The 12,022-nt window shown below is 32.8% G+C and overlaps 1 protein-coding gene across 1 annotated transcript in view; it reads right to left on the bottom strand.

Annotated features, from left to right (window-relative positions):
• Window positions 1–12,022, bottom strand: part of LOC125068520 (protein kinase C, brain isozyme) — a 220,195-nt gene that overhangs the window by 17,678 nt on the left and 190,495 nt on the right. The gene's annotated exons all lie outside the window — the stretch shown is intronic.

The following is a 12,022-nucleotide window of genomic DNA, read 5'->3' as shown; positions in this document are numbered from 1 at the left end:
TTATTTTAGTAGCTACTTTATTTTTATATAAATATGATACCTTAAATATTTTGGCTAATAATGCCCAACAGACTTTTGAGTTCATCTTTATAGCATATGTTTGTGCAAGCTCAAATAGACAAAAAGTAAATAAATTGTATAGTATATATGTAAATAAGTAAAAATAAAAATTGGTACGTAAAAGTAAACTGATACTTAATAAGGCTTATAATTTGAGGCACCAATATAAAAATAAGCTATAAAATTTATTCTTAGTATGTCATTGAATCGAAGGTCACCTTTTTATAAATTCCCAAGACGTCAAATACCACTTCAATTTCGATCCTTTCAACTCAGCGTAATTTTCTAATGCTCGAGCGAAGGTAATCTTGAAAATTGCATTAATAAAGCTAATGCCACTTCTATTATATTACGCCATAATATAAAATGCAGCATCGAATTCCATTAGTAACATTGAGCGGTCACAGCGGCTTGCCAAGGAGTAACGCTTGGACTTATTTATATTTGAAGAGTTGTGTTTAAGATTTAGGCATTTTTTGGGCAAATATAATCCACTAAAAATATCCATGTTATCCTAAGTTATTAGCTATATATAAGAAGAACATGTAAGATTTAAATATAAAATATTAGAAGATCTTTTTTGTATACATTTTATTATCATTCGCTTTCCATTATACTTGGTGTTATGTCTAGCTTATTAGTCCGCCAATTCAAAGTTTTAGGGTATAGGGTCTTAGGTCTTAATTTTGCCCTATCGCACCACCCTAAGTATTTCTTGTATCATGCCACTCATTCTCGTGCCATCCATATCATTGGAATCAGTTGCCAAACAGCTTTTCACAGTACTATGACTTTTAAATTACTCTAGATACTTACTTCATAAAATATCATTGTATTGGTAAAGTATTATGTGAAACGTATTATTAAAGGCTTATGGCGTAACACCGTATGAGGATTACGAGTAATTTTAAATGTATCCTAAAATGCACTCTATGTCATCAGCGGTCAGCAGCATGTTGATCCCCAAAATGTTCGACTTACCAAAAAAACTTCCATGACAACTGAAAACCGTTGATCCCTTACACAGCTCTGTAATGATTAATGTAGACGTATAGAACGTTCAGTCCGATATTCGTAGATTGATCGACACATACTATAGTGTCGAGAACTGGTTTATACATCAGGAACCAGTATTCCGATCCATTAATCACTCTTTGTAATAAAAACCTTCACCAGTACGATCGAGCGCCTATCTACGTGAAAATCGCAGTTTTGATTCTGACCTTTTAAACTATTGTCATTACTAAAGCAAGGTTGCATAAGCTTTGAGATTATTTGAGGTAAAATTACGAATACGATAATTACTATAACAAAAATTTGCTGCTAAAATATAATTCCATATTTATTTTTTCATTTACTTTACGCATATAAGTAGGGTTTATATGGAGTTTTCATCCCACTGCTGCAGTTTTAGAAGAAGTGAAAATCACAAATTACTTTTACATACATATGTATATATTTTATGGTCTTTAATAAATAACACGCATAAAAAATATTAAAATCAGTACTATAATGCTCTTGGCATTTATGGGTTAAGCTTGCACCCCCCGCCCCCCTTCATTCTTGTCGAGACAGTAAGCGATGGTTAAACTACAATTAAATGTTACATAAGATTCATTAGAGTTTATTCAGCGGCTACCATTATTAGTTATTTTAACACTATGCACTATCGAATAATTCGTCAATTAAAACATTTGTTTTTATACAGAGGCGGAGGGCCAACAAGCCCGTATACAAGGCATAAGGGACATAAAAACAACTTCAATTCATAGTTAGTATCACTTTGTTAATTGAATAATATTACAGCACCAGGCCTGTAGCGGTGATCACTTAAGTAACGTATATATTATTTAGGTCAACAAAAAATGTGCGTACAGCATACTATGTACTGTCAGCATACTATGGACGTATAATCAAGCTTAATGTTTTACACGTGCTTCAAATGAAAGCAATTCTGATTATGAGAGTTCTTAAATAATATATTTGGGAACACGTCATTTTAAATTTACTTGATGGTACGATTTTGTACAACAAAATACAAAGTTCGTTTTCATAGATCACTCAATCATTGATAATATTATGGCTCATTTGGAAAATTCAATTCTATTAGTGTATTTATTGCTGATACAGTGAATTCAATACCACTGATAGAACGCTGTGAAATATAATTAAACACGATTTTTCCAAAGCGCCATTGACTTTACACGATACTGTACACTCTAGAAGTGACTGTAATATTTGACATTACTCTTTAAAATAGTGGAGAGAATACTAATTTTATATTATATTTAAAATATATTTTATAATCAATAAAAGGTTTTATTAATAAATACCCTTTCATTATCATATTAATATACATCAAATTTAAGTAATAACCTAAGCTTATATAAGCAATATTAAATAGTTCAACTTAGATTAGTTTAAGTTATCACTTTTGTCGGGCGTCCCGAGACACATACGTATTTTATTCATTTATAAATCGCTTATTAAGGTGTATAATTTATAGGAATGTCTATTCTAGTTCAACATCAGCTTTGAAAAATCATAGTCAATCGGACAAGCATTGGAATTGAATTCCCGCTTGCACTAACGGTATTACCTCAATTATACAGACTGCCTGCTGCATTCGTTACTAGTTTAGAACAGGGGAATGTTCACAGACATGGTACTATTCATTATGTAATAACAATATTTATGTTTAGAGTTGGTTTTTTCGCGTCGTTATGAAATTGGTTTGGTCATAATGTGGTTAACACATTTAAGGACGTTGACTGTTTTTATTGTATTTCTGAAAACCTTCGGAAATTATTTTTTCAATATTTTCCAATCAAACGCTCATTTTATTTTACGTGTAATGTGTATATTTCTACAAACAAATGGCAAACTGATTACAGCTTCTGAATTGATTGAGATTTTTTTTCAATCAAGTTCAATCTAACTCTTTTGCATCATTATTATACGTAATATTGCTTACATAATCTGTGCCCATTTAACTCAATAATACTAAGCAAAGAATCAAATAGATTAACTGTGTAGCTTCTTCTATATGTATGGATTTCATCATTTTTAATAAAAAAATTTAAGATGTTATATAATATTGGTAGTACATAATAACTAAATATTTTATCTAATTTTACTTAGTCACGTAGAACAAAAAATGCGAAGTAGATTGATGGAATGCCAATGATCGATTACTTGATCAACTAAATTGGTTCCGTTCGGTCGCTGGTGTGCGTGAGAATTTCGGTAAACTGACAAATAATAAAAAAATGACAAACAATATATATCACCACCCAATCATAGTTATATCTAATATAAAAATTTTTACCATTTCACAAATGTCACTGTTCTGAGGTAATTTGAATGTTCGAATCGATTTCCATTGCCGAGTATCGACTACCAAGTCGATACCCGCCTTCTAAAAAACCCGACGTAAATTATAGTACAAAAATATTTTTCTTTGTTAAAAAATAAACAAAGTATTCTCTGTCCAATTTACGTAATAATCGAGCTTTAAACCGATCATTAGAATCCGTCCAGTGTTCGAGCGCGATTAAAAAATAACCGCATTTGTAATTGTAGGTATTAATAAGATTTCTGTTAGTTAGATGTCTTCATTCAAAAAATCGTTGATATTCAGAAAAAGTTGAACCTAATCCGAGATGTTCCAATTGTTAGAAAGCGTACATCTTAACCGATAATTGCGAGTTCAAATCCAGACAAGCACCACTGAATTTTCATGTGCTTAATTTGTGTTTATAATTCATCTCGTGCTCGGCGGTGAAGGAAAACATCGTGAGGAAACCTGCATGTGTCTAATTTTAACAAAATTCTGTCACATGAGTATTCCACTTATCCGCAATAGAGCAGCGTGGTGGAATATGCTCCAAGCCACCTCCTCCAAGGGAGAGGAGGCCTTAGCCCAGCAGTGGGAAATTTATAGGCTGTCAATGTAAAAAAAATGAATAGTCACAATAAAATAGGAATAATTAAATTATTCTCAAGTTGTTTAACAAAAGTTAAACGATTATTTGACTATTTAATTAACTTACTCTAATCAATAGTAATCAATCAAATAATCACATTTAACTCCATACTTACCTGATGATTTATTAATAGTTTTAAAAAAAAATTAACATTCAGGCTATACATTTTTAAATATAATAATTATATTAGGCTAATATGAGTTACTATTGCAATCAACCTCCTTTTACTCATATACTATAGAAATATATTCAGGTAGATAATTAAAATCAGACTATTTAATTTAGTTGGCATAAAATGTGTAATAAAACAAATGATGAAGTGACAAGAATGAACATTTATAACTAAAAAGTAATTAAACCTCCTTTCATAATTTATAAAAAAAAACACTGATTAACTGAATACAGCGTTTATTAAATAAAAAGGCTGACGTACCCTGTTTCAAGTCCCAATTGCATCGGATCATTGCAAATGTACTGCGTAACAAAATCTAAACTGGTTTAATGTACGGCCCAATGAGTCTTTGAGCTGTGTATTCACGTCAATCGTACGAGTACTTTCAGAAGTTGTCATATGAATGTATTCACAGTGGGACACGGTATGGTATACATACGCGTAATGATATGAAAGGCAGGAAGGCTTGCTCTGCACTAGCGTTCGACTAAATTTTTAAAGGTACTATTTTTATTTCTTTTAAGCTAGATTAATTACATGTATAGAGGCTAGTAAAGTATCAGTAAGTAAAGGTCCTACTGCTGTGCAAATACCTTTCCTCTGATGGAGAAGGTTAAGAGTTTCGACCATTTTGGTCGAATGCTCCAATGCTGTTGCGTCAATATTTTTCTCGAGATGAATTATTAACACAAAAAAGAACATTCAAATTCTATTCTATTCAATTCAAACGATTAACATTTCAACAATTTTTTTTTAAAATTCATACAAAAATTGATATAAATTTGTATAAACTGCTCATTATATCGCTCCTTCTCATTGTATCCTCCGTCTGAGATGAGCCTTAATTGTACTCAGTATAATTTGAAACATTCAAAAGCTTCGATTTTGACAGACGTTGCGAGCATTCGCAACGCGCATTTGATTAACGGCTCGTGAGTATGAAATAAAGATGTATTTTTTTTTTCTTATTTATATTTTAAAGGGATATCAAATCACTTACTGTCAATCTTAATAATTATCTTCTTTACCAATAAATGAGGATATTTCAAATAATATAAATTATACTCTATCAGAAGATGCAACACTTTCAGAGAAGGTTTTATAATTTACATAGTATAAAATAAAGTCGCTTCCCAAAGACTTCGCTTAGATCTCTTAAGCTACGCAACACCTGTAAAAAATAGGAATTTTTATTTTCTGTGAGATTGAAGAATTTTAAAGTTATATATACACTTATTGTATACGTGTGAACCCTGGACGGGTAGCTAGTTATCGTATAAGTGGCAGCACTTCGCTATTACTATTAATGCTATTACGCGACAAGAGTGAATTTCATATACTTGTACATTATATTTTAAACAGGACTCGCTAATGTTCGACATGGGTACCTATTTCAAAAAAAAAAAAAACAAAAGCAGTATACATTGCACACCAAATCGATATAGGTAACGGCGACCGTTCCTAGTCTTCTACCGGCTCACTGTACAGGATAGTGCACAAGTATATGGATCCTATTCTCTAAATTTCAAGTGTAGAACAGTTTTGAATACTTACCGAGGCACGGAAGTGTAAACTTTCAAACACATTTCAATTTTCGGACGATTAATGCAAAAAACGTAAACGCTCTAGCCTAAGTAACGTGCCGCATTAATATTAACAGCATTGTCACGTTATCTGCGTCTCCATTTCTTGTCTTCATACTCGCGTAATGACGCGAAACGCCGGATGCTGAGATAGCATCGGAGTTACAATAGTGGTTCAGATAGCTTTCATTGCTGCAGCAGCGTGGACGAGTTTTCATTATAAACTGAAAGTACGTTTTCACTTCTCAATTTTTGTTTAAAAAATATCGTAATAATTAGATAATATATTAGTGTAAGATGGGAGGAGAATACAGATAATCTTTGAGGGTTTACGGTAAATCTTATGATTTTTCAGTAAAACCTAAGATTTACCGACATGAGTTGGTAAATGTAAGTATTTATTATAAAGGGACGACTTTTTCGGACTTTTACCATTGCAACCTAACCTAACCTAACTTGTAAATTCTTAGATTTACCGATTGAATGGGGGTAAAAGTTCGAGTCCCAAAGTTTTATGGACATTTACCGTTCATAATCGGTAAATCTTAGGTTTTAATAGATACTTAAGGTAGTACTTAAGATTTGCCTTAGTTCGTGCTTTTACAGTAACATATATATGAGTGGGTCCCTGGATAGTTTAGATTCGAGCCGGTAGTTGGCGCTGCGACTGAGATGGGCAACTAGTTTTATATATATCGTTCAATTATTGGCAAAGTTATCAAGACTGTATACTAGCAAGGTACAAATATTCTGCTATGCTAAGATACTGTCATATATGAACATTATAGGAGACGCTTTAAAGTTTTATAACAATAATAATTAAGAGACAACGATAACATTATTCGCATTTCCAAGATGTTCACAGACTTGAGTCTAAGTTACTCTATCATAAACTTTAAGTTTCATGAAATATTTCTTTTCTTTACGGCCGAAGTTTTATAGATCGCATGGTGATCGATCACTGTGTGAACTGTCACTTCTCACAAATTACTTGCGAAACTCACTTTATAGTAACCATAAAGAGTAAGCTGCCGACTGCCGAGTTTGTGTAGTGCCTAGTTGTAAGGACACAGGTCCGAGGTCCTGATTTCAAATCCTAGATTAGGCCGATAAAAAGATACAGGGTTTTTCTGTCAATAAATTCAATGTAACCCGGAGACTGGTAGTTGGAAGTGTGAACATTCTCGTGCCCAAAAAGAACGTAGGGCCGTTGGTAATGCTCATGAACTCATTCCGATCGTGTTAGATGTGATGTCCCATCGGATTATAAGAATGAGGGGTCAGAGAGTGCACCTGTGAAGATTACTAAATAGTCAAATCTATTTCAATTCTATTCAAGTAAACTTCTCAATGAAGTGTTTTTGAATCGTCAATATTTAAATACTGCCATCGTTTCGGAGGAGCAGGATGCCGAACAGTTGGGTTTGATCCGACATTTGGAAGGTTATGTGGGCGTGCAACGCAGATATTCATAAAATAAAACGTATTTAATATCGTCTAATCATTGTATTCAATAATCGTACACCACAATAATATCAAAGGATTACAATAATTCATCTCGATTAAGAGCATATGGGTTTGCAGGCAACCATCGCATTCGAGTAGCTTGTCAAAACATAACGACTCGCGTTGCCATGACACTTACAACTCCATTCGGGGTGACCCGCTCTTATAAGTAAATCAGCCATCAGACATTATTGCCAACTACTCGATTCATTAATTATCGAAATCAACAACTAAAGTAACCACGCTCCGATATATGTATAAAACATTATATGTCATTATATATCATAATATTAAATAATAATAATAATAAATTGTAAACTTTGTATCTTTATATTGATTAAGACATTGCGCATGATACATTTTGTTAAAGCATTTTATATTTACATGTAAAAAACGAGATCCATAGATAAACTAAAACAGTCCAACGGACAACTATTTTCGATCTCGTTAAGAGTAAAAGATACATCATTTAGACAAGCTATAATCATAAATATTTTGATTGTTAATTATCAAATGTGTTGGTCAATAAATCGTACAAGAAGGCTTGGCTGTCGTCTCGTTTGTTATTAGATATTAAATCTAGTATAGGAAAAACAGAGCGTTATTCATGTTACCACTGAGCAAATATTCTACATACTTTTTTTCAGTTTAAATGTTAAGTGGACCAGTGTAATTATAAGCATGTACGTAACAGCTTAGGTCGTTTCGAACGCATTGACGGAGTAAAAAGGTATTCTTCATTGCCAAAGAGCGAAATTTATCATAATTTCAAATGGATTTACGTCCTTGTTAAGACAAATAAAAGGGAAACGATTCGATTTTAATTTTAAAATTTTCGAATCAAAAACAAAAATATTATTTTTCATTCAATATAAAAAAAGGATTATAGGTATTGATTATTATGGTATGGCGAGAGATTGGCGGGATATGTTTACAATGACGGGAGATTGTCATAAAAAATGTATCAGCATGTCAACGCGATGTACGTCGGGAATAAAAGTTCCCAAATAATAAATAACAACATTAAAATCACAGTGTATAATTATGGCAGGGGTCTGGCGTTACGCCAACCTGCCGCTGCGACTGCTGGCTGTAATATCACTTATGAAATATCCAGACTACGGGTTTATTTCCGACGGCATTTTTAGCTTTTTACGCTTACAAGTGTCCAATTTGATTTCGCATTGTGGAGTTTTAAATATAAAATATTATTTAGTTTTTATGACGGAAGTAAAAATGTCTTTGACATTTTTTTTCTTTTCTCGTGATTACGTCAGTCTCTACTCTGACACCTGTCAAAGTCAAAATCATTATTTGGTATAGACGCGTAACACGTTTCGTTTATTGATGTCGAAAATCTACCATTGATTCGGAAATAAGCTCCACGTACCTAAAGAGCCGGTGAAAAACTCTAAGCGGGATTTTTAATGGCATATTTTAGCTTTCATAGTATAACAAAAAAAAAAAATTCGTTATTTGAAATAGCCTGTCATTATTTCATGTCCAATCTACTAAAAATTCATTAGTATTGTAATGTCCTTTAGGCACACAAACGCTCTTTGACAATTCTGTTGAATTGTACAATTGAATATTTTTGGACGTTTTCTGTGATCCCGTTGTAAAAACGTATACGGGTAATTGAAGTTACAAGTTTACGTTTGCTCCTACTAACTTGCGATAACTTACCACGCAATTTGTAGGACAATGTGACTATTAAATTATATAAATATTAACTAAGTAAGAAAAAATCTACTGGTTAGTAATCATTTTTAATGACTACGTTATCGATACGAGTAAATTTAAAGCTGTATGCTGCTGTATCAGTTTATTTATTTCCTTGTGTATTAATATTCCTAAAATTTAAAATGAGTCCTAAATTATATGCAACTATTATTAAAATGCAGACACATCGAAAATGACAAAAATAAAGAGATACGTTAAAGGCAAAACACACACATACAACACGTCTGCGGAGATATGTTTATTTGTGAAAAAAAGCCGTACCGAAGGGAAAATAGCAGTACTCTTTATTCATAAAACGTAAAGTGGATGTTCATTTCGTTTGTTAATTTAAAAATCTCAATTTTAATATGTTTTACTTTTTAATAAAAGCCACTTTCGTTATATTTGTTGTAGAACATCAAAGACACACATTTCGTAATAGAGTATTCAAAAGGTAAAATTCATACAAAGTTTAAAGTGATCCTTAAAGTTAAATTTTCAAAAAAAGAATCCTAATATTGCCGTTAAAATATTACGCAGTCAGAGCAAATGATTATATAAGCATCTATTTTTTTTATGATATAGGTAGGCGGACGAGCAAATGATACACGTGATGGTAAGTGGTAACTACCCATAAGAAATATTAAGCATTTTTTAGATCATCAATGCGCCACCAACCTTGGGAACTAAGATGTTATGTCCCCTGTATTATTAACACTTGCTCACTCACCCATCAAACCGAAACAAAACAGTATGGAGTACTGTTATTTGGCGGTAGAATATCTGATGAGTACCTATCCAGGCGGGCTTGCACTAAGTCCAACCACCAAGTATAATATCGTCCTGAGTGAAGTTCCAGTTTCTGAGTATACCAATAATTCTTTAACAGTTTTTTTTTAATCTTTTTGGTTATGGAAATTGGTTACCACTACCTAGATTATGTGATTGGGTGGTACCCACCCAGATGCACTTCAACTCCTTAAATAATTACCAAAATATAGTATATTTTATAAACATTAATTTTCCAACAGATCAGATTCGACATTGCTATTGATAGAAAGGTCAATGTAAGCGAGAGACCATTTTTCATTCAGAAAAGTTCTTCAGTGACCCGAACAAAATTTCGGAAAACCTTCACATCCAACTAGCCACTTTGTAAACAAACATTACCTACCCGTATAAAAGTTTAATGGGACAAAAGTTTTGTGTCCCCAGTAGTCGTGGGTCATTGAAAACTTTTATATGGAGTTCCTAATCAGGATTGTGGAACTAAAGTGAACTGAAATATATTTTACAAGCGATTACCCGGGTAGCTGGATAGAGCTTCTTTTATCAAATTTTTCCCCTAAAACAGGTTTAGGGGAAAAATTTGATCCGACATTTTAATCAGTGCCGTGCATAGGAACTATCATAATTTATCTATTTATACTTTTTATTTTATAATAATAGTTTACAAAAATATTCCGATTTCGTTCTTTAGTTGGTATATTGCTGATGATATCAGAGACTCCCTTGGTTATTAGTAAGAGAGCCATATGTAAGCCCAAACTTAACGTAACAGCTGTTTTACAGTAGTAGCATGTAGTTTAGGTTAAAAGCAAGTTTGACAAACTGCTCTTACAAAGTTTTCGTTTATTTTAAAATCGTATTTCTGTAGGTAAATAATAGGCAAATAAAATTATATTCGTGCTCGTTGCCAAAGCTGAAATTATCTCAAAGAATTTGTCAGCCATTTGTTACGAGCGTTTCTCTTGGAATAGAATATTTTCGAAATTAAAAATAAATAAACATTGTCTTTACCTATAAATATTATTTAGAAGGTAATCAGTTAATCAACGCTGTCTTCTTCTTACCAGTGTAAAATGAATGATGACAAGAAGAGAAAAACCAAGTTTATAAGGAGAGCCGTAAAATTTTGTTTCGAAAAGTTGTCAAATGTGAATTTCTCGGTAAGTTTGTGAGACACGAAGCCGCAGTGTAGGTTTCTTTGAAGTATTCTGTTAAGATATAAATTCTTAATTCATGACAACTGGATTCTATTTTCGTCGCTGAACAATATAACTGTGTTTAACGGGATTTGTGAAGTTTGATATCACTTGTAAGATGTATATTTTTGCTCTAGTCAACGGCTTATAAAACATTAAACGTTTTAAAGAAAAATGTGTGAAGATTTACGATGAGCTATAGAATACGTAGTTTCATAAAAATACTAGAACCCCACAGATATGTCATAGCGATCGGTTGAACGGTAGATAAGTCGATGTTTTGCCGCACCATCTAGCAGTGAGTGGAAGAGAAATAAATATATTAAATAATATATATACCCAGGTGGGTTTGCACAATCCACCACAAATGGTGGTATTAACATCTCCTGGGACAGTGACTGCCTATACCAGTTTTTTTTTTATTGTATAAGTTGCGGACGGGCAATTAGGCCACCTGATGTTGAGTGGACACCATCGCCCTTAGACATTGTACTGTAAGAAATTTTAACCATTCCTCACATTGTCAATGCGCCACCAATCTTGGGAGCTAAATTGTTACCGTATGCCTGCAGTTACACTGGCTCACAGTTCAAACCAAAACACAACAGTACTAAGCATTTCTGTTTGATGGTAGAAAATCTGATAAGTGGGTGATCCAGACGGGCTAGCACAAAGTCCTACCACCGATGGTGGTATTGACACTTTCTGGGACTATGTCTGCCTATATGTATAGGTATAGTATATTGTAACATGTATTACAATAATTACTTAGCTACTGTGTCTAGAGGACCATCCCTCAAAGAGATAATCCCAAACTAATATAACAACATACATTTTTATATAAAATAAGTGAGATTTGTTATAATTCCATCGAAGCCATAATTTGGACCGTTTCAATATTAGCATAAAGAGATATATACGACTCGTCATAATTGGATAATAGAATTATTTTTCTCCGTGGAATAAAATTTCGATCTCCGTAAAACCTTGAACCATTCCATACTCGCT

The sequence above is a fragment of the Vanessa atalanta genome, chromosome 13, assembly GCF_905147765.1.
Source record: "Vanessa atalanta chromosome 13, ilVanAtal1.2, whole genome shotgun sequence".
Classification (NCBI taxonomy): Eukaryota; Metazoa; Arthropoda; class Insecta; order Lepidoptera; family Nymphalidae; genus Vanessa; species Vanessa atalanta.
Note: the sequence above shows the minus strand (reverse complement) of the source record. Positions and strands in the feature narration are given on the sequence as shown.